The 24,573-nt window shown below is 43.7% G+C and overlaps 1 long non-coding RNA gene across 1 annotated transcript; it reads left to right on the forward strand.

Annotated features, from left to right (window-relative positions):
• Positions 1-3,531: 3,531 nt before the first annotated feature.
• On the forward strand, positions 3,532-20,183 carry LOC141578588 (uncharacterized). The gene is made up of 2 exons (XR_012509005.1): positions 3,532-3,986; positions 8,708-20,183. It is a non-coding gene; the product is annotated as an uncharacterized LOC141578588 (long non-coding RNA).
• The last annotated feature ends 4,390 nt before the right edge of the window (positions 20,184-24,573 follow it).

Raw genomic sequence — 24,573 nt, forward strand, 5'->3', positions numbered from 1 at the left:
ACACATCAGGCACTGTCTCCCCAGACTAAGGAGCAGATCAGGAGCTGTTTTGCTACTGCTGTAGAGCTATGGCCCTGCTGCTTGTAATTCTCTCATTAGGTTCTGCCAGAAGCCCCACAAAGTACCAGTCTTCCTCTTACATGGATTATATGGATGTACAGGTGCAGTAACTTGTCCTTTACTCTGGAGGGTGGTCCAGCACCCCCTAGACTTTTGGACCCTACGAGCTTCCCTGAATGGTCACAGATGAGGATGCTCTACAGACCATGGAACTCTCACTTATTGCTTAAATTGCTGGTAACTAGGGCTGACCTTGTCATTGGCATCATTCTCTCCAATGGATGTCATAGTCACCTCTGATACTCATTGTCACTGATTATCAATATTAGAAGGATTCCTCTTCCACACTTTGGAACACCTGTGTCTTACTAGACAATCTGAATACTTGCCATTTCTTGCTCTCAGGTCTAGTTATCTTGTTGTCATCAACATAATGGCCTGGGATGGATGGGATGTTCTGCAGGTTGTCCAGATCCCTTGGGTATATTGGAAGAGAGCCTGAGACCATGAATGCCATGCTATTGTGGCTCTGTTGTATATGCAGACTGCTGCTGATCTATCTATGCCCAACAGTAAAAGGTTTTAATAGTTAACACTGGAAGTAACTTGCCTGTAAATAACTTTTCTCTCTTTTTTAAAAATAGAGTTTATCCTTTTAGAGCAGTTTTAGGTTCACAGCAGAATTGAGCAGAAAATACAGAGAGTTCACATATAGTCCTCCCCACACACACATTTATTCTCCCCTACTCTCAGCATCCTTCATCAATGTGGCATATTTGATACAATTAATGGACCAACATGGGCACATTATTATCAACCAAAGTCCACATTTTACATTAAGGTTCACTCTTGATGTTGTACATTCTGTGGGTTTTGACAAATGTATAATGACATGTAGCCACCACTATAGTATCATACAGAATAATTTCATTGTCCTAAAAACCTCTTGTGCTCCATCTATTCATTCCTCCCTCCCTCCCTCTCCCCAAACCCCTGGAAACCATGATTTTTCTGTTTTTTTCTATAGCTGTACCTTTTCCAGAATGTCATTTGACTGGAATTGTACAGTTTGTAGCCTTTTCAGACTGGCTTCTTCATTTAGTAATATGTCTTTTACGTTTCTTCCATGTCTTTCATGGCTTGATAGATCTTTTTTTTTTTACTGCACATATGTTTTTAAATTTACATATATGCACTGTTCATTGTTTCTAAGAATGTTTAGAGCTTTAGCTTTTTATTTATTTTTTAAACATTTTTTTCTATTGAGTTATAGTCAGTTTACAGTGTTGTGTCAAATTCCAGTGTAGAGCACAATATTTCAGTTATATATGAACATACATATATTTATTATCACATTTTCTTTCATTGTGAGCCACCACAAGATCCTGTATATATTTCCCTGTGCTACACAGTACAATCTTTTTAAACTTACATATTTATCAAGGGAATAAAGGCATCCACAAAATAAGAATTAACTCAAAAAGATATATACACACTGCTATTAACAGCAACATTATTTATAATTGCCAAGATATGGAAGCATCCTAAGTGCACATAAATAGTTGAATAGATAGTGAAGATGCAGTATATATATACATAAACATAAATACAACTCACTCATAAAAAAGAAGGATATTTTTCCATTTGTGGCCCTTCATTCACTTTTTTTTTTCACTTCAAAAACCAGAGTTTTATAACTGGCAGAGACAATTCCAATACATCAAAAACAACAAAATACCTAAAAATAAACTTAACCAAGGAGGTTACCTATACTCTGAAAATCAAAATGACACAAAGAAATGGAAAGATTTCTTGTGCTCTTGTATTGGAAGAATTAACACTATCAAAACGGCCACACTACCCAAAACAATCCATAGATCTGACACAAGTAACTTGCCTGTAAATAACCTTTCTCTTAAAATAACTTTTTGAAAATTAAAAGATTTTTTTTAAACAACAACAAAAAAAAGGGCTTTATTTCTATGATGGCTAATTTCACATTTCAACTTGACTAGGCCATCTTAAGGTGCCCTGATATTTGGTTAAACATTATCTGGATGTGTCGGTGAGGGTGTTTCCTGATGAATGAGCATTTGAATCTGTAGACTGAGCAAAGCAGACTGCCCTCCCCAGTGGGCCCCATCCCATCAATTGAGCAGCCTGAGTAGAACACAGAGTGAATGGAAAGGAGAACTCACTCTCTGTGCCTGACAGCTTGAGTGGGGACATCAGTCTTCTCCCACCCTCACCGTGGGACTTACACCACTGGCTGCACTGTTCTCAGGACTTTGTGCTTGGACTGGAACTACAGCACTCACTTTCCTGGGTCTCCAGCTTGGAGACGGCTTCACAAGTCTTCTCAATTCCTTCAATCTCTTGACATATGCATATATACGTATGTATACATATACGTACACACACGCACTCTGATTTATTTCTCTGGAGAACCCTAATACAATTTCCTAACAATATTTCTCCTCTCATCCTGGACCTAGGAAGTATAGTCCCCTGCCCCTTACATCCAATTTCACTAGCCCTGGACATGCTGAACTGAACTTTCCTTTTCATAGGAATCCCTGCCTTATGTGCCTTAAAAAGTCCCAGCTTCTACCGCCAGACCATCTTGCCAGGGGTTTTTCCTCCAGGAGTGCACTGGACCTCAGTCAATGCCCACGCATTTGACCCCTGCTCTTAGAGCTGTGCCTAAACTGTTAATCTTAGGGTTCCTCCTTCATGGCCACTTCCCTCTGGCTGGGTTTCAGATTTCCTCCTAACCACTTATGAAATACTGTTTACAAGTCCTAGGCTGTACACGCCAGATTTTTCTTTTCTTAAAAGTGTAATGCTGAGGCCTTGTTGTTAAAAATAAAAATACATACTAGTGTTTATCTGGTTAAAAAAAAAAAAAGAAGATTTGAAAAAACAAACAATTTTGGTCTTATTGCTGATGTTTTTAGAAATTTACATTCTGGGGCTGATGTAAATATTATTTCTGATAGAATGTTTGGCTGCTATGACAAATTACCACAAATTTAGCAGATTCACAGCGTAGATTTACTCTCTAACAGTCAGCAGTCTTGAGATCTCCAATGCGTTTCTCTGGGCCAAAATCAGAATGTCTGCAGGAACATGTTCCCTCCCAGTGCTCTTGGAGACAATCAGATTCCTTGTCTTTTCCAGCTCCTGGAGGCTCTCCTCACTCCTTGGCTCATAGCCTCTCACTGCATCACCTTTTTGCCTCCTGGTCCAGACTCATATCACCTTCTTTCTTCTTGTACTCAAATCTCTTTCTGTCCAATCCCCTTATAGGGACCCTTATGATTCCATTTATCTCTCACCCTGAAAACCCAGGATTATGTCCCCAAGTCAAGACCCTTAACTTTATCACATGGTCAAGAGCCCCTTGATCCCATAATGTAACTTTCACAGGTCATGGGGGTCAGGCTGTGTATATCTTTGGGGACCCTTATTCAGCCTACCACAGCATTAAAACAACTTCAAAATTTTCTGCTTAATATATGAAGCCTTTTGAAGACAATGTCCACTTCCCCTCCTGGGTACTAGTTGGTGGTGAGAGGTTGGTTGCTCCTGTACTGGGTGGTACATCCCCAGTACTGCAGGAAGGAGGGCCCATTGCATCGCAATATTTAGGCATTTATGACTAGTCATCATGGCCGTCAAACAAGTGAGAGGAAACTAACCTTATATGTCAAGTGTTGCCCCATAACGTGTCACATGATCATTGGCCACTCCTCTGTGAAATGCCCATGCCCCGTGTCTTCTATAGAAGGAGTAAATTCAGAACTTGCACTCATACCACCAGAAGACCTCCTCGCGTTTTCACCATGGATTCGCTTATTTTATTCATCAAGGACAAGGCCGTGGGAAGTTTAACAAGTATGGTGGCTGAATTAATCACAGAGGAGGTATGGAAATTCGTAAAAGATAAATTAATGATAAATGGATATGATATGATAAAGCCAATCTTGATACTCTTAAAATGGTTGCTTATGTACCTAATCAAAAAGACGCTGATATTTGTAGTAGACAAGATAGCTTCGGTGGCATACAACCAGTTGGACATGAATTGTTTAAAAAATAAGATCATATGTGTCTTTAAAAAGATGATGGGTCGCCAACCGGCAGAAGTGATGATGGTATAATTTCTCCTAATATATCCGTTCGGTATCTATACTAGCTTTACAAAATCTTAAAAAACAACATCTCATATTATTGTATAAGATGCTGCATCATTGTGGGAAGTTAACAGCAGAAATTTCAGTTTTGTTACTAACTATACATTCCGACCCCGCCTCTGTAACAAAAAAGATGCACTTGAATCTGGAGAAATATTTTGAATGTTATGATAACCATGTTTAGCAGATGCAGATTATCACCTCAGCCTCTTGAAATGGTTCCTAAACTGTGGTATTGGGACTCAACTGAGACCTGGGACATGGCCCTCCTCACACCCTACATTTGTTTTTTCCTGTATTATCTGTCTGGCACCCAATGTGGGGTGTTTAAATCAAGAAACAGGGCTAAAAGGGCATAATCTCGGTCCACCTATTGGGCTATGGCTCTCCTTTCTTTGGAGGGTAGCAGGGGGTTTCTCCCATGCTGTGCAGATTCAAGTAGCCCTTAGGTGGCAGCTGATGCTGCCATGAAGGAGCCCACAGAACCCAAAGCTTTTCTCCCCTCGATCTTTTCTCATTCTCCTCTATCGCTCTATCTCTTCAGAAGTGAGAGGATCCACCAAGGTGACCACTCAGACATCCAAATTAAGGCCACATGGCAAGTAATTGGCAACTGTGGTTGGGTGAGCTTTCCCTCCATTGCTCCTTCAGCCCAGTTCCTCTTCTCTGCTCAGTCTTCATCTTAATCTGGTTCCAGAACACCGGAACTGCAAAAGGAGGCCCAAATTAGAGGAATCCAGGAATTCCCCTTTAAAAATTTGCTGCCAGGCCCTCCCCAAGTGCCCTCAGGGCATATGGCCTCATTGCATCCCTAGGCCGGAGTTTCAGGTGGGCACTTTCTTTGCGGATCAGGATTTTTGAACCCCCAAGCAAGAGTAGCAAGTGATCACTTTTTCTCGGGTTGCGGGTATTTGCATCTCTAAGTGGGAGTCGCAGGTGAGCACTCCTTTCAGGGGTCGATGGTCTAAGCACCTCTAAGTGGGAGTCACAGGTGAGCACTCCCTTCATGGGTCGATGGTCTAAGCACCCCTAAGTAGGAGTCACAGGCGAGCACTCCTTTCAGGGGTCGATGGTCTAAGCACCCCTAAGTGGGAGTCGCAGGTGAGCACTCCCTTCATGGGTCTATGGTCTAAGCACCCCTAAGTAGGAGTCACAGGCGAGCACTCCCTTCGTGGGTCGATGGTCTAAGCACCCCTAAGTGGGAGTCGCAGGTGAGCACTCCTTTCAGGGGTCGATGGTCTAAGTACCCCTAAGTAGGAGTCACAGGCGAGCACTCCCTTCGTGGGTCGATGGTCTAAGCACCCCTAAGTAGGAGTCACAGGCGAGCACTCCCTTCGTGGGTCGATGGTCTAAGCACCCCTAAGTGGGAGTCGCAGGTGAGCACTCCCTTCATGGGTCGATGGTCTAAGCACCCCTAAGTAGGAGTCACAGGCGAGCACTCCCTTCGTGGGTCGATGGTCTAAGCACCCCTAAGTGGGAGTCGCAGGTGAGCACTCCTTTCAGGGGTCGATGGTCTAAGTACCCCTAAGTGGGAGTCGCAGGTGAGCACTCCTTTCAGGGGTCGATGGTCTAAGCACCGCTAAGTAGGAGTCACAGGCGAGCACTCCCTTCGTGGGTCGATGGTCTAAGCACCTCTAAGTAGGAGTCGCAGGTGAGCACTCCTTTCAGGGGTCGATGGCCTAAGCACCTCTAAGTGGGAGTCACAGGTGAGCACTCCCTTCATGGGTCGATGGTCTAAGCACCCCTAAGTAGGAGTCACAGGTGAGCACTCCTTTCAGGGGTCGATGGTCTAAGCACCTCTAAGTGGGAGTCACAGGAGAGCACTCCCTTCATGGGTCGATGGTCTAAGCACCCCTAAGTGGAAGTCGCAGGTGAGCACTCCCTTTGCGGGTTGATGGCCTAAGCACCCCTCTTGGAGCCCCGGTTTCATTACATCACTGAGTGGACATCACCGCTGAGGGAGGTGGGTACTCCCTCAGTGGGCCTATGGATCTCTGGTCTAGGAAGTGCCATAACTACAGCATTCCTTTTTCATCCTGGATTTCTACCTTTTGAAGCTATTTGTCTCCCCTCTTTCAGAGAAGGTAATCTGCTTAGTTGACTCAGGATCTAGGTCTCCTTACCTCTGAAGGATTTAGGCCCTGGGACTCTGGCCACCTTTTCTCCCACTGGCCCTTGATCCTTTGCTTGACTAGTACAAAGGAGCCACCTCAGGCTCAAGGACAAAAGCATCCTAACCAAAATGGGGATAACTACAAGTATCCCAAAGGGCTCCCCATTAGGATACATATTAATTAATTGGGAAAAGTTTAAACAGGATAGCTTGGGGAAAAAGAAAATAATTTTCCTTTGCAATGCTGCATGGCCTCTATACAAACTAGGGGACCAAGAGGTCTGGGCAAAATATGGGTCATTAAATTACAATACCATCTTGCAGTTAAACCCGTTGTATAAAAGAGGAGGCAAACAGGGATATCCCATATGTCCAAGTGTTCCTGACCCTATCCCAAGATCCAGGTCTAAGGAACTCCTGCCGGTTATATCTGGCTCATGTCCCCTCCAAGTGTCTCCCCCAACAGGAACTCAATGTTCTAGATGACCCCCTTATGGGTCTAGCTCCCCAGGGTCCACAGCCAGGAACGCCCATGCCCCCCAGCTCTGAGGGGGACAGTCTTCCCCACCGTCTCCCTCACCAGAGGAAAGTCCTGATGGTACTATTTAAAGTGGGGCCACCTACCAACCTCCTGCTACCAAACTGCCCCTTAGGGGTGATGGAGGAACTATTAGAGTTCACGTTCCCTTTTCCATGACTGATTTGGCTACTTGCAAGGAGAAATTTGTATGTTTTTCCAAGGATGCTAGTAGCTTCATGGAGGAATTTACCAGGCTGACAATGGCCTATGAGCTCACCTGGAGGGACCTACAGGTCCTCCTTTCAACCTGCTGCACTTTTGAGGAAAAAAGCCAGCTCCTTAGTGCAGCCCAGGTGCATGCCAAAGAATTGACTACCTACAATTAGGGACATATAATCTACCTTACACTGGGGGAAGCAATCCCTGACCAAGAGCCCCCACTGGAACTACCAACAGGGAGGTAGAGGGCTTGAACACAGAAACCATATGGTAACATGCCTCGTAGAGGGGATGAAAAAGTGTGTTGTTAAGCCCATCAACTATGACAAACTCAGAGAAGTAACACAGGAAAAAGATGAGAATCCAGCCCTCTTCCAGGGCTGCTTAGTGGAGGCCTTTAGAAAGCATACTAGTATTAATCCCAAAACCCCTGAGGGGCAAGTCCTGGTAAATACTCATTTTGTCACTCAGTCAGCCCCAGACATTAGGAGAAAATTACAAAAGGCAGCTGTGGGACCCAGACCCCCATGAATCATCTCATGGATCTGGCACTTGGAGTATCTAACAATAGAGACGGGGTTGAAGAGGCAAGAAGGATTCAGGGACAGCATCAAAAGGCACAATTCTTAGTGGCAGCCCTAACCCCTGTGCCACCTCAGGGTTACCCTCCTTTATGAAGATCCATGGTGAGGACAGGATCCAGGATGCCTGGATCAGAGCCACTGTCTCACCTAAAAGGGACCTGTTTTAAGTTCAGCCAGGAGGGCCACTGGAAAAATGAATGCCCCATGTTTGGAAAAAGTCCACCAGGACCCTGCTCAATATGTGAACAAAAAGGCCACTGGAAGCGGGACTGCCCCCAGTCCCGAAGGGGGCTTGAGGCTCCCAAACCAGTGATGGCCTAGATGAATGAAGACCGATGGGGCCAGAGACCCTTCCTGGGTCCCAAAGGACACGTGGTTATTTCTCCAAAGGAGCCTCGGGTAACCCTTGATGTGGCAGGCAAAAAAAGCTATTTTCTTAGTAAATACAGGGGCCACTTACTCTGTGCTGACTGATTTCCCTGGACCCTTGTCCTCTCAATCCTGTATAATAGTGGAGATCAACAGAAAGCCCCAAACCAAGTGCTTACTAGGAAATTTACTTTTGCATATCAGTTTCTGCTGGTGCCTGAGTGCCTCATCTCCTTCATTGGGAAGGGACTTGCTCACTAAATTCCAGGCAATAATCTATTTCAGAGACCCTTACATGAAAAACACCCACCAAGAAAAATGACTACTCTCGGCTTTGGGAGCCTGCCTCAGTCCCAAACCAGAGGAGGTCTTCATTCCACCCCATATTGTTTGTCAAGTGAACCCTGCTGTCTGAATATCTGAGGTCCCTGACAGAGCTACTACTGTCAGGCTATCACTAGAAATGGGACCACGTGAGGATTTAACAAATTCTGCAAGTTCTTTTTAGTTCCAGCTAACTTTGTGATGACTTAAAGGAACTCTGAGGAATCTTAGATATTAAATGAACTAGGATTATTTGGTATGTTAAGTTGAATATAATCCTAGTTCTAGTAATTGTAAACAAGTCTCTCTTTATCAATTACAGGTGTTTAACCATGACTTTTAAGTCTTTTGTTGTTATACACAGTTGAACTGCTGTTACAAAGGTGCTTCATTTTTAAGATTCATTGGAAGTCTATGAAAACAGTGGGTTACAGCACTACCAGAACAGATGCTGGCCATGCGAGAATTCCAGCCCATACTGCCCTCTGACGCAAAAACAAAAGGCTGTCCTGCCCCTGGGGCCCCTAGATTAGGCATTCAGAGATTTTCACTCCCTGTTAGGCAGGGTCAACGCCCCTACTCAGCCTGGAAGTAGTTTCAGAAGTCGGACCGTCGCCCCTCTGCACCCCCATGAGATTATGGGAGTAAAATCTCTGAGGGGGGAATGAGACATGAGGGAAGGGGGCAGGGCACAGCCATTCAAGGAATGACACAGCAATTAACACCAGAATGATGGAAGGGTCAACTCAAAGGGGACTTTGAGGCTCAAGATGGTGGCAGATCTGACTTCTAGTTGGAATGGTCCTCCCGCTTGCTGATATGTGAAGATACCAAGCCCATAAAAACTAGCAACACCGCACCTCATGGCTGCTTTTCTCACTCCCTCATCTTTGGAGATGGCCTGCAGACTGTCTATGGAGTGTGTATCTACTTTTACTTTAACCTGAGCACCCAATCCCCACACCTGGTGGCCTTTCTCTTAACTTTTGAAGCAGACTAGACATTATGCAGCATATATCTCTCTAAATAAATCTACCTTTACTGAGCTGAGGCTTGCTCTTGAATTCCTGTGCAAAGCCAAGGAGCCACACTTGGCGGGGTACATCCAAGGGACTCCCCTGAGACCTGGGACACAGCCCCCCTCATGCCCCATGTTTGTTTTTTCCTGTGTCAGTATCATCATCCACTGGTGTAACTGTTTGATTCTGAGCATTTGCTTTTATAGTTGTACCAACACCGCTTCCCTGAAAAAAAAAATGAAATTGGAGAAATATTTCGACTGTTACGAAAACAATTTCAGGAGAACAGATTACTGTTAGCTTCTAGAAATGGTTCCTAACCAGTGGTTTTCTCAAACATTGGCAAAATTTCAAAACAGAAATTACGCTGTTATGCCATCATAACGACTCTGTCTTTCTGACAAGAATAAACTTAAAAACAGAGAAAAAAATTATTGCTGAATGGTGCTGTGGTCCCAAGGCTGGTTCTGTGCTATCTTCTTTCTCGCCTTGGGGTGACACTCCAGCCAGGCTCAGAGCAGGGGAAGGGCCAGATCTAGAAGGAACCCCTGAGCAGCAGAAAGGACAGCGCCCTGGGGGCAGGACGGCAGAGGGTGAGCCCGGATGGGGCTTAGGGGATGGGGAGGTTTCAAAGGTGGAATTCTGGAAGTGAGTCCTGAGGAGGCACTGGAAACCTCTGCCTCAGTGTGGGGAGCAGGGGCGCTGCTGTAAGTACAGACCTGGGAGTTTGAGGAGGACATTTCCTGATCTGAGTGGAGGGGCCAGAGGAGAAATGGTGGCCTTGAAGAGAGATCAGGGATGAACAGGGCCCGGGCGGAAGTCTTCAAGAGACAGAATGTGATCAGAACAGAGGAAAATAGAAGCTCTGGGCCACGGAGGAGCCCTCAGAAGACAGACCTCAGAGGGGAAGGGTGTGGACTCCAACAAGCTCTGTGCTTCCTAAGCCGGCCGTGAGGCTGACGGTCCAAACAGCACTGGATGTGACGGAGGCCTCATTTTCAGTGAAGAAATCAAAGTGTACAAGCATGCCACCCCCCGCAGAGTTATTCCTCACCCTGACTTTCACCACACATCCTCCAGGGCAGTGACCCTCTCTACATCCCCTCCCCTCAAACCCCTCCTGGCTCTTCTGCTTTTCTAGATCCTTCTGGGCTCTGCACACTACAGTCTCCTGCCTCCTCGATTTCCTGCCCTCCCACGCCCCACAATCCCAGCCCTAACCCCATCCCGTGCTCTAGACTCTTCTGCCCTTGATGCCTTCCCCCTCCCCCTCCCCTCCTCTTCCCTGGGCCCTGCTTCCTTTTCAGCCTCCACTGTGGTCACAGTTTGGCTTACTCACACATCTCAGCACAAGGCAAACTTGGCTGAGGGATGTCTTTCAGGCCCAAGGTCGACATCAGGTTTTCTGCTGCGCTTCCCCAGATGCTGAATGGCACCCCCGGACCCGCTCTGAGAACAGCCCTGTCCTTCTCAACCTGGTCCTAGCTGGATCCTGGCCCTCCCACTGGGAACTGTCTTCTAAGTCTCTAGTCTCCACCCCAAGCCTGCCCTTCACTGGCCTGTCTCAGTTTCCCCCAGGCTGGAGTCCAGAAACCCTCTTCTGACACCCCCACACTCAAATCCCTTCCTTTTCTGAATCTCCCACACCCTCCGCTCAAGTCTTCTGTCTCTTGCGTTGACCTGACGGCCTCCATTCCCTGCTCATTCTCTGGGTCTCTCACCCCAGGGGATTGCAATCTCCCTCTTCACCTGGCTTCCTGTGCCCTTTCTTGACCCCCTGATCTTCAGGTGTCCCTGGGACTCCTGTGTGTCTGGAGATTTGCACCTGTGTGTTCCTAACTCCCTTCACAAACATACACACCACATGTATAAACATACACACACACATACACATAATCGCACGAGTACACGTTGACATACACACATGCCCGTGTACAAACATGTACACATATACAGCACATACCTACATTCATGCACACACACACACACACACACACACACACACACACACACACACTCAGTGCAAAGAGCTCCCACACCAAGGTCTTGACGCCTTGGCTCTAAGTGGTGCCCACAAGGGGCCCTTGTCTGAAAGCCACTTCCCTTTAGCCTGGGTCTGGAGCACATCCCCTCTCTTAGTGACTGTTTAATCCTGACTATGCTTTGGAGTCGTACAATCTCTCATCTCACCTCTGGTCAGAACCCTAACCTTTTTTATCACTCTTCACCAACACCTCTCTTGCCAAAGTATTTGTTCCCAGGGTCTGTGATATTATTCTTTAAAAGTGTTTGCACAATATATATAGTGAATGTTTTGGGTTCACTGCTGAGTTCCTGTACCCAGGCTGCTCACTGATCTCTGCACAGGCCCTCTTCAACAGAGACTTGCCCTCAGCTGAGCCACAGTCCCTTCTTCGGGCAGTTGTCCCCAAACCACTCCTAGGAGCAGTGAGCAGGCAGGACTGCTCCCACTGGGGTGACTCTCCAGCCAGGCTCAGAGCAGGGGAAGGGCCAGATCTAGAAGGAACCCCTGAGCAGCAGAAAGGACAGCGCCCTGGGGGCAGGACAGCAGGTTATGAGCCCCGATAGCGTTTAGGGGATGGGGATGTTTCAAAGGTCAAATTCTTGAAGTGAGTCGTGAGGAAGTACTGCCTCCTAGAACAAATGAATGTCATGTTAAATAAAGTAGAGATGCCAGAACTGCGGCCTTCAGTGTGATATAATGAAGTATCTGTGAAATCACTGTCGCTGATGCTGAAATTTTCCAAGTGGTAAGCCTGTTTTTGTGTTCAGGAGTTCCTAGATCTCTTCTGAGTTCATTCTGATGATATAGCTCGGCATCGAGTAGGGTGGCTCGTCATCCAAATAAACAACCCTGTCATCTAGGGATGGAAATTGGTCTAGAGAGTGAGTTCAGTATCACAACCCATGTTTCAATCACACCTGTCAATGTAATAAAACCCGAGTGAACACTCTGGACACCAGTGATCCGATGAGCTTCCTGGTTGTTGAACACCTCAGTGTGGCTGATGTGGGCACTGTGTCCTGACTCCACAGAGGAGCTTGCGTGTGGGACCTACCCTGTCTTTGACCTAGCATCTCTCCTTTTTGCTGGTACTGTAAGCCCCCGCCTGAAGGCTCTAGAGAATAAGCCATGGGCTGAACTGATAAACAAGCTGTGAGAGCTGTCACATAGCTGGCTGGATAAGAGATGGACTACTTAATGTATCCAGTATGGACGGCTGGATAGCCAATGACGGGTAAGGTCCTCAGAGGGGGACAACCTCAGACAGGCACAGCCGCTGGATGAGAGATGGCCTACTTAATGAAGTTTTGTGATGAACTTTAAAACAGTCTGTCCTTGATCATGTAATATCCTGTGCTTACTGCAGGAGCCTGGGAACCTGGAGCCTGGGAACCTAACTAGCTTAAGATTATTAACACTGCTATAACTTAGATGATATGTGAAGCACCATACATGTCCTATATAAATCCTTCTCTAAGAATCAATAAACAGAGAACTGCTTCGCTTCTCTCCACATGGTGTTCATGTGTACATGATATCATGTCACAGATGGTGACCCCAATGTGATATCAGACTCGGCAAACACGTAAATGGAACTAAGGAAATTTTGGGGGACTTTTCAGCCTATCAGGCGTGCCGAGGAATACTCATGGGGCAACAGCTTACTAAGCAGCAGCAGCTGTAATTTCGGACTTTACAACAGCTGCTTAAAGCAGTATCAGTTTCGGTTTCTCCTACGGAGCTCCAAAATTTATTATTGGACATTGCTCAACATTGCCCGTGGTTTCCGGAGGAAGGCACCCTAGATTTAGAGTTATGGGAACAAGCTGGACATGTTTTAAAAACTGAATTCAAACTCTTAACTGATGTACATTTAATAACGATGTGGGGGATAATTAGAATGGCCTTATGGCCATTATATACTAAGGATGTTTCTACTATGAATACTCCCATTAATCACAATGCTGTGGCTAACACTTTGGAGTCATCAGCCCCTCCAGAGGATAAATTACCTCCTCTGCCACTACAGCCACCACCCCCAGTGCCATCGGCTGGGGAAGCTATAAAGCAGCCTGTAGAGGAGACTTCACCTTTGGGAATATCTTTTGATTCAGATTCAGACTCAGAAGAGGTTTTTCCTCCTCCTTTGAGTTCTGATCAGAAAGATAAACAAAAAATTACTTTTCCACCTATTGTTAATGCCCCTGCCTTTGAGGATCCATCTTGTCACAGTTTAATGCATGGGTGCTTAAGGGAAGGACTTTTGAAAGGAGATGTTGATGCTATACATAGAGCTTTCCCTGTTATTGTTCAAAATGGTCAACGTATTCATGATTTATTGCCTTTCACTGTTTATAAGGAATTGAAGAAAAGTATTTGAGAGAATGGCATTCAATCTCCCTTTACTGTGGGTATGATAGAAGCATTAGGAGGAAGTTACCATATGATTCCTTATGATTGGAGTATATTGGCTAAGACCTTATTAAGTCATGCCGAATATGTTTTATGGAAGTCTGAATATAATGATTTGGCTGTTACTAAATCTATAGATAATTTAACTCAGAATATACCAATCAGTGCTGACATGCTACAAGGAGCTGGACAATATGCAACGCCTAATGCTCAATGCCAAGCTCATGCACTATTACCACGTCAGAGCTCTGAGCTTGCCCTCACAGCTTGGAAGGCTATCCCACCATCCATGAAGGATCGGGCCATTAATTCTTTTGTGAACATAAAACAAGGCATTGCTGAACCTTATATTGAGTTTATTGCTCGCCTACCAGTTGCCATTGAGCGACAAATACCTAATCCTGAGGCTGCTCAAATATTATTATTAAAGTGTGCCTTTGAAAATGCAAATGCTGACTGTCAGGCTGCTATGGCTCATTTGCGAAGTCGTAATCATAATTTAGGGGAGCTGATAAAAGCTTGTCAGGAAGTAGGGACACAAACTCACGCTGTCCGTATTATGGCTGCTGCTTTCTCCCAGCAGTCCAATAATGCTAAACCACCCTTAGCCTGTTTTAAATGCCAAAAACCAGGTCATATAGCTGAATATTGTAAAGGAGATAAACCTCCTCAAAAACAACCTGCAAAAATATGTCCCTGGTGCTGCCGTGGATACCATTGGGCTAATCAATGCAAATCTAAAATTAATGTTAATAGTAATATGATAAGAGGAAAACCATCGGGTAACTAGAAACGGGGCACCCCTCCTCCAGGTGCCCACCAAAAACAAGTATGGGGAGCAATCAGCTCAAGACCCAATACTCAACTACCGACCTTATTGCCGCCTCCCCAGGGAGTGCAGGACTCAATTTAGCTACCATTAATGATGAGTTGTTAGATGATAAGTCAAAAACTTACTTGATACCTACTGGAGTTTATGGGCCCTTACCTGCAGGATATTTCAGCCTCTGAATTGGACGTTCCTCTGTAGGGTTCAAAGGATTGACTATTTTGCCTGGAGTTATTGACAATGATTATGCGGGGGAAATAAAAATTATGGTTCGAGCTTCCTCTTATTATATTATACCAAAAAATTCTCAGATTGCTCAGCTTATCTTGATTCCTTACTTACCTGCTGAAAAAACTTTATCAAAAGAGAGACAGGTTTCTGGATTTGGACAATCTGTCCAAGCTGCCTTTTGGTCACACGAAATATCTGGACAACATCCTTCATTAAATATTTCTTTACAAGGGATAAAATTTACTGGTTTGATAGATACAGGAACAGATAAAACTATTATTGCTTCTCATCAATGGCCTACTTTATGGCCTAAGGATTCTTCTAATGCTAATGTTCAAGGTGTGGGGGCCTTATGGCCCCAGAGATCAGCACTTCTCCGTTGAGAGCTAAGGGGCCAGAAAACAAAGTGGCAAGTGTTACTCCATTTACTTTACCCATTCCCTACACATTATGGGGAAGAGATTTATTGACTCAGTGGAACTTAACACTTAACATTGATCCTTTTTAATATGGGCCACTGAACTATTGTCAGGAATAACACCCTTTGCGTTCACTTGGACCCAGCAATCTCCTGTATGGGTAGAGCAGTGGCCCCTTCCTAAAGAAAAATTGCAAGCTTTAAAGCAATTAGTTGATGAGCAATTAAAGCTGGGTCATTTGGAACCATCTACTAGTCCTTGGAACACATCTGTTTCTGTTATGAAGAAAAAATCTGGGAAATGGCGCCTCTTACAAGACTTAAGAGCAGTGAATGCTGTTATGCAAGCTATGGGCCCCTTACAAAAGGGCTTGCCTAACCCTGCCTTAACTCCAGAAAATTGACCTTTATATGTCATTGATATAAAAGACTTTTTCCTCTTTACCTTTACATCCTGATGATAAAGAAAAATTTGCATTTACTGTCCCAATTTATAATAATCAGGAAATACCATTGCACTATCAATGGAAATATTTACCTCAGGGGATGAAAAATAGTCCTACAATTTGTCGACAATTAGTTGGTGACATTTTAGCACCTACCCGGCATATGTTCCCTCAATGCATTATTTTTCATTATATGGATGGTATTTTATTAGCTGCTGAAACAGATACCATGTTAAAAGAATTATATACCAGAACACTTGTGACACTTCAAGCTAATGGTTTGCTTATTGCCCAAGACAAAGTACAAAAACAGGTTCCTGGGGAGTTTTAGGAATGACCATTGACGCACGTACTATTCATCATCATCCGTTTGTAATTCACGTAAACAAACAAATGCCTCTAGTCCAATTACAACAATTATTAGGCCACATAAATTGGATCCATCCATGTTTAGGAATACCCACATCACAATTGCATACTTTATTTTCTTTGCTTGAAGGAGATAGAGATCCTGCATCTATTCCAGTCCTTACATCAGAAGCTTTTATGGAGTTAGAAACAATTGCTAGAGCTGTTTATCAGCAATTTTTACTTAGAATCTCTTTATCTTTACCTATTATTTTGCTCATGTTTTTTTACCCCTTTGTCTCCTACTGCTGTGTTGGCTCAAGAATTAGGTTCTCAATTATTTCTATTAGAATGTATCTATCTCTCTCATAAGCCTCTAAAGGCTCCCCAACTAAATTTGACATGATAGCCCAGTTAATTATGAAAGGACATCAACGTTGTTTGCAAAAATTAATAGGAGAATATCCACACTCTGTTAATCCTCCATGTACTTCCCAACAATTTCTGGATAATTTTATAATAAATGAAGAAATACAATTGTCCTTGGCTGATTTTCTTGGAAAGATTATTTTCAAAAAATTCTCCCATCCCTTGCTACAATTTTGTACTCAGATTCCTTTACAATTCCCAGAACTTATTTCTCAAACTCCTATACCCAAAGCCTTACCTGTTTTTACTGATGGCTCTGGAAAAACCACAAAAGCCACTATTGCATGGATGAATGAAGGTCAATGGTGCTCAAAATTCACAACTGGCCATGCTAGTACTCAAATAGCCGAAGTTGCAGCTATTGAGTTGGCATTAATGACTTGGCCTTCTCAACCATTAAATATATTAACTGACTCATTACATGTTGCCGATGCTATACCCTTAATTCCTTCTGCTGTTTCACCTAAAGCACCTTCAAGACAACATTTTCAGCATTTTCTAAACATAAAAGGATTAATCTTCCAATGGTAACACCCACTATTTATTGCTCATATTAGTTCTCATACTAATCTTCCAGGTCCACTTACAGAAGGAGATACTTACATAGATTCTATTGTTTCTATGTTAGCTACCAATCTCTCTTGTTTTCAGAAAGCACAGTTATTTCATGAAATGCATCACTGTAATGTCGCTGCCTTAAAAGCCATTTATCCCATCACAAAACGAGAGGCTCAACAAATTATTGCTGCTTGCCCTCAATGTAACATACGTACTCTTTCATGTCCTCACCGTATACATAAAGGTGTTAATCCTCGAGGATCTAGCAAAAATCAGATTTGGCAAACAGATACTACTTTTTTCCCTCCCTTTGGGTGCCTTAAAATTATACTTGTTTCTGTTGACACTTATTCTTTATTCACCTGGGCTACTTTATGTATTAAATGTACAGCTAAAGAAGTTATTAAACATTGGCTGTCTGCTTTTGCTGTCCTTGGAAAACCTCATATTATAAAAACAGATAACAGCTCAGAATTTACTGCAAGGGTTATCAAACAATTTTGCTCTAATTGGCAAATACAACATTCTTTTGGAATACCTTATAATTCCACTGAACAAGCTATAGTGGAACGTTGTCACAGGACTCTTAAGGCTTACTTGCAAAACTTAAAGGGGAGATATACTCCCCAAGAATGTCATAACATCCTAGCACACACATTATATATGCTTAATTTTTAAAATCAAGGAGAAGATGCTCACACTGCTCAAGAGAGACATGCTAATCCTGCTGTGATAGGTGGCCCAGATAGAGTTTGGGTGAAAAAGCCATTTACTGATGATTGGGAAGGCCCTTATCAGGCTGAATGCTGGAAGAGAGGTGTTCTATGTGTTGATACAGGTCATGAGCTATGATGGATAGCACAGAAGTATATCTATGTGGTCACCACTTCAAAAGATGGATAAGGATCTTAATTTTTTTATCATTTTGCATGCTACATGTCTCTAATTTCTGGGGGATCTAATATGTCTTATTGGGCTTATATTCTTAACCCTCCTTTATTCACACCTGTTACGTGGTGGCTTGCAGACCCCCCACTTGCTTCTAACGATTCTGCTTGAACAGGTGGCACATGGATACCTCCCGTGGCAACGCAAGAATATCTGGGCAGCAACCAAACATTGACACTATATTCTCATAATCCACGTTTATGTATTGTATATAATAAGTCACATACTGATTGTATTAATCTACAGAAGCAATTGTACTTGTATTATCAACCTAAGAAGAGAAATCAAGCAGCCAATTTAACTTTTATTATAGCTGTATCAACTACTACTTATGAAATTCTGAATGTACCACAAGTGCCACCTGTCCCCATGTGTAAACTGAAAACTGATTGGAAATATGTTTTATTCTGTTCAATGGTCATCCTGCCAGATACAGTGTCCTTGTTATAGCTCCTTGTTCAATGGAACTCTCTTGGATCGGGGACCCCATGGACATTTGTTAAGTAATAACATGTCTCTTCAGTTTGGACAAAATTCTTCGGCACCAATTACTTGGAGTGAACATGAACTTTCCGGACCCATTTTAGAACTGTCTGATGGTGACATTATTTTTAGTCCTATGCACAAGACCATTTGGAGATTCGGACTGCCTTTTAGTGACAGAATTCTTTATCATGGAGACTATGTTAAGTGGGTCGGGCAATTATTCTATGTCATTAATTACCAATGTTTCTGATTCTGTAATGATTTGCACTACACATCCTTACATTTTAGTTTGGGGTCCCTTCCCTCCTAATATTACTACTGACCATATTTATATCACCAATTTATTTCCTCCTTTCTGGTATTCTGATTGTTTGATGCATAAAAATATTAGTGACTATAATGTATCTTATGTTATGCTACTAAAACAACGAATTCATGTATGGCTACCAGTTACCCTGAACAGAACCTGGTCTAATGAGCAAAGTTTATATGTGCTATTAGAGTCTTTCAAGAAAGTTAGGCCAAAAAGATTTGTAGCTACATTCATTGCTTTTATTATATCGGCTGTAATCATAATTGCCATGGCCACAGCTGCTTCAACAGCTCTAGTATCCTCTATTAATACTGCCCATATGGTTGAAAAGGTTTTGACTAATGTAACTTAAGAGCTACAAACACAGGTTGACATAGATCATGGAATCATGGCTAGACTACAGGCTCTTGAGGCTGCCGTAGAATGGATTAGAGAACAGCAAGAAGCATTATCAAAAAGATTAAGATTGAAATGTGACTGGCAATTCTCTATGCTATGTGTAACTCCTATTCAATATAATGAAAAAGAGACACCATGGTGTAAGATCAGACAACATTTACAAGGAACATTTAATGATTTTTTTGGGAGAACATATTAATTTACAAGATCAGTTGGAGACTCAATTACATAATATCCATGATGCTTTTGCACAAAATGTCTTTGAGCAAATTGAAAATGGATTGCATTGGCTTAAGCCTGAAAATTGGCTTAATGGGCTTAATTTACACATTTTTATTCATATTGGCATGCTTATATTGATCTGTATTGCCTTGTTATATCTTTTAAAATGGATATGTAATTTACATAAGCAACAGGAAGCTCTACAACAAACTCTTGTCATGATGGGATTGCTTGCTTCTGTGCAACAGGATTGTTTCCTTGCTTTTAATAATAAAAAGGGGGGATATGTAGGCCCCCGCCTGAAGGCTCTAGAGAATAAGCCATGGGCTGAACTGATAAACAAGCTGTGAGAAATGTCACGTAGCCGGCTGGATAAGAGATGGCCTACTTAATGTATCCAGTATGGACGGCTGGATAGCCAACGACGGGTAAGATCCTCAGAGGAGGACAACCTCAGACAGTCACAGCTGGCTGGATGAGAGATGGCCTACTTAATGAAGTTTTGTGACGAACTTTAAAACATCTGTCCTTGATCATGTAACATCCTGTGCTTACTGCAGGAGCCTGGGAACCTGGAGCCTGGGAACCTAACTACCTTAAGATTATTAACATTGTTATAACTTAGATGATATGTGAGGCAGCATGCATGTTCTATATAAATCCTTCTCTAAGAATCAATAAACAGAGAACTGCTTTGCTTCTCTCTGCAAGGTGTTCGTGTGTACATGATACTGCGCCACTGACAGCTACAATACTATGAAGCATAAATAGCATTTTCCTGAGTTTTTTGAGTCATTCTAGCAAAATATCCAATCTGAGGGTGTTATGGGACCCTCTGAATTTGCAGCAAGTTGATTAGAAGTATGGGTGGCATGGGGACAACAAACGTGAGGCTAGCATTTAATGTGAAGGTGGTCTCGTGGAAGAACCTGTCCTTAGCCTGTGAGGTCTGCACTAATTCCAAGTAGTCAACATCAGAATTGAATTGCACCACAGTATCGCAGTGGGGCAAGGGCTCAAAACCTTCAGGGAAGGGTGCATGCTGGGTGGGACAGGTCTCCTATCTAAAGAGGAAGCCCACTGGCCATCTAGGATCCCCAGGAGGGCTGGTGAGAAGAGCACTGGTGAAAGGGGCACCAGTACCACTGACGTGCAAATGGAGACCCTCCTCCATAGGTCAGGGCTGAACACAGACAGGAGGTGCTGTTACAGAGTGGGGCTCCATAGTAGCAATAGGGGATGAGGATCTGGGAAAAGCAGAGGCCAGCACTGAGCCATCAGAAGCAAGGGGGACATAATTACCATAATTGGCAGCAACATCAGAGTGCAGACAGACCTGCAGGGGTCTAGGAGATGGCTCTTAGAATATGGTATCTTGGGGAACAAGAGATATAACAGGTAGCAAGGTGGTCACTTAAGAGAATCAAGAGATGAAGGATGCATATTTATACAATGGAATAGTACTCAGCCATAAAAAAGAATAAAATAATGTCATTTGCGGTAACATGAATGGACCTGAAGATCATCATTCTAAGTGAAGTAAGCCAGAAAGAAAAAGAAAAATGCCATATATGTGGAATCTAAGGGGAAAAAGACAAATGAACTTATTTACAAACAGAAACAGACTCACAGACATAGAAAACAAACTTATGGTTACCAGAGGGGAAAGGGGACAGAAAAGAATAAATTGGGAGTTCAAGATTTACAGATACTAACTACTATATATAAAATAGATACACAGCAAGTTTCTTCTGTACAGCACAGGGAACTATAATCAATATCTTGTAGTAACCTATAATGAAAAAGAATATGAAAACAAATACATGGATGTACATGTATGACTGAAATATGCTGTACACCAGAAATTGATCCAACTTTGTAAACGGACCATACTTCAATTTTTAAAAATGTAAAAGGCACACACACAAAAAAGAGAGAGATGAAGAATGGAGGAGCAGAAGGCTGAGATCAGAGCTGCTGCAATATAAAGTCATGATCCTTTGCCAAGTTCAGACTTGAGAAAGTCCTCCTAGCCAGACTCTGACTGATAAATGTGCTCAGTCCCCATGAGCAGTGTCCCTGCAACATGAAGGCAAGTGCACGCCACTATGATTCCCAGGCCATCTCACAAGTGACCTACAGCCATTTACCTGAGTACCTGCTCACTGGGAAGGAGGAAAACACAGATCTTTCAAGAGCTCTTGGACATGGAGCCCAGGTTGGCACGAAAACCAGGGACTCACAGAACTGCTATGGGCCTGTTAGAGTACTTGGCTTAAGGGGGTCAGGAAATTGAAATCTTCCTTGTCCATGTCTGTCTCATACCAGCCCCACTGAGTCCGTGGACTCACCCCATGGTCATTTCCTCATCACACATATGATGAGAGTGGATCTACATAGCAGTTGGGAGAACTCTCACAGTGGTTCCTTAACTTGTGGGGCAAGAACTTTTACAGCAGGAAAAACAAAGAGGAAACCTCCTTCTCTATACTGCCCTCTAGCGTATAATAAATGAAACCAAACACATCCCAGGGCAAACGGCAGATGTTAAGAGTCACTCTGAAAGGACACAAGAGTGATGGTCCCATCACATCCCCAGCCTGGTATCTCCAAAATCCAGATAGATAATGGCAGATAAAAGCAGAGTACTACAAACATCACCAAGTTGTAGCTCCACCTGCAGCCACTGTGCCAGATGCTGTGCTGGCTACTAACCAGAGCCTCAGGTATGCAGTACGCAGGGTTGACCTGGCAAATGCATTCTTTTCACAGTTTATCAGGAAGATGAACCAGGGACAGTTGACACTGACACGGGACCAAAAACATACATTCATGGTCTGTGCCCAGTATGTTCCTAAAGGTTCTGGCCTGTCTGGACATGCTGCGGAATCGCAGTGTTCTGGGTGAGTGGTGACAGCATGACGATCAGACTTGATGGCTAAGAAATGGTGACTATTCTGAATGCTTTACTGAGACCCACGTACTCCAAAGAGTGGAAGTGGATGCTCGTGAATATTGATAATTGAGGACAGTGATATCCATGACGACAATCACATTAGTGCCAGGCCCAGATCTAGTCAGCAGCAATGCAAAACAGAGGGTGAGCGTTCCATGGCCTTGGGCACTGTCTGTATCTGCTCTCTCCGTGAAGTTTTCAGGTCTCCAGTAATCTGGGCATGCTGGACCACCCCCCAAAAGGGTGCACATGATTGTACCTTGTGCCTCCTTCTAACCCATGTTGGAAGAATGAAAGACATTTTGTGGGGCCTCAGGCAGGACTTAATAAAAGAGGAGAAGTGCAGACTCCTTGGGCTCCGGAGCAAGGCCATGCCTCTAGAGCAACAGAAAAACTGCTCCTGACCTATTCCTGCGCCTTGGGAGAGAGAGTTTCTGAACGTGAGGTGTAACATGACCTGGTAGCCAGAGCCCCTCATCTTAATCTGGATTCTGTCAAGCCCACCAAATCTTTAGGTCAGGCAGGCCCAGCACATCCATCATAAAACAGAAGTGGTCTGTCCAAGATCAGGCATGAACGGGTGGCCCAGACCCTCTCAACTCACACCTACGGTCTCAGGAGAGGTTCCCTATGACCAGCTGTATTGGTTAATTTTCTGTGTCAGCTTGACTGGGCTACTAGGTCCCCAGATATGTGGTTACACATTCTTCTGGGGATGTCTGTGAGGGTGTATGTGTCTGGATAAGATTAACATTTGTATCAGTGGATGCAGTAAAGCAGATTGCCCTCCGCAATGTGGAGGGGCCTCATCCAATCCACTGAAGGCCTGAATAAAAGAAAAGACCAAGCGAGGGAGAATCTGCTCTCTCTGCCTGACCATCTTTGAGCTGAGACATGTCTTCTGCCTTTGGACTTGGACTGGAACTTACACCATCAGTTCTCCCTGCAATGTGTTCCACCTGCTTCTTGGTTGTGAAAAAGCTTTAGTTGCCCAGGCCTCCCCAAGACACAGAAGGTCTGGCTCAAGAATTAATGATTGGAAGAATGTGAGCATGTAGCAACTAAGAAAAAAAAAAGCAGTGGGGCCAGGAAAACTGGGAACAATTTAATATATCAGCCATATAGCAGAGCCACAGAATCTTTAGTTCTTCCCTGAGGGACATAGATAACAGTGTCTGAGGCATGTTTCTGAGTTGTTCTGCACATATTAAAACCCCAACCACATGGAAGAAGGTAACTGTGATAATCAGGAGCACATAGACCCCAGACAAGCTGGAGCCTGCGAAATGATAATGTTAACCCCTGTGATACCACTCTGTTACCTCGTCATCAGCCAGTCAGAGAATGGTGCACAGACTGATCATGCACCCTGTGACTCTCTCCCTCACCTTGCCTTTGAAAAAGAAATCCATCAAGGAGTTCCCAGAAATCCATCAAAGAGTTCCCAGAAATTCATCAAAGAGTTCAGGTCTTTTGACATTAGCCACCCGTACTCCTTCCTCGGCACCTGTGATAAACATTGCACTCTCCTTCACCTCAATCAGGTGTTGGTAGGTTTGCTTTCCTGAGGCAGGGTGAGCGGACCCAAGATTGGTTCAATACCAAGGTGACCCAGTGGGGCAAAGTCCTACAGTATAGCACAGGGAACAATATTCAATATCTTGTAATAACCTATAATGAAAAAATATGGAAAAGAATATGTGTGTGTGTGTGCTGTACACCAGAAACTAACACAGCATTGTAAATCAACTAAACTTCAATGTAAAAAAAGAAAAATGGGTGATGGAATGACCACCACTTTGCGTATGAGACATTTGGGCAATGACAGGGATGGCTGGGGAGAGGCTGAGTGTTATGAACAGAATGGCTCATCTTATCTGCTTGAAAACTAAAATCCTTCTCTGTTGAGTCACCCTTTGGTGAGCATTTACATGAGACACAAATGTCTTCATTTTTTTTTTCTCCAACAAAAGAGGTCTATCCACATAACTTTTCCCCCAATTTTATCACCAATCATGCTCCTTCCAAGTCCCTGATCATCCAGCCAAACCACAGTCCATGAGTCAGTATATGATCACACACCTGGCCATTTCTCCTCCCAAGAAAAGTGAAGCACCAGATGCACTGCCTGACGCTCTGCCCACTGAG

Source organism: Camelus bactrianus, chromosome 9 (genome assembly GCF_048773025.1).
Source record: "Camelus bactrianus isolate YW-2024 breed Bactrian camel chromosome 9, ASM4877302v1, whole genome shotgun sequence".
Taxonomy (NCBI): domain Eukaryota; kingdom Metazoa; phylum Chordata; class Mammalia; order Artiodactyla; family Camelidae; genus Camelus; species Camelus bactrianus.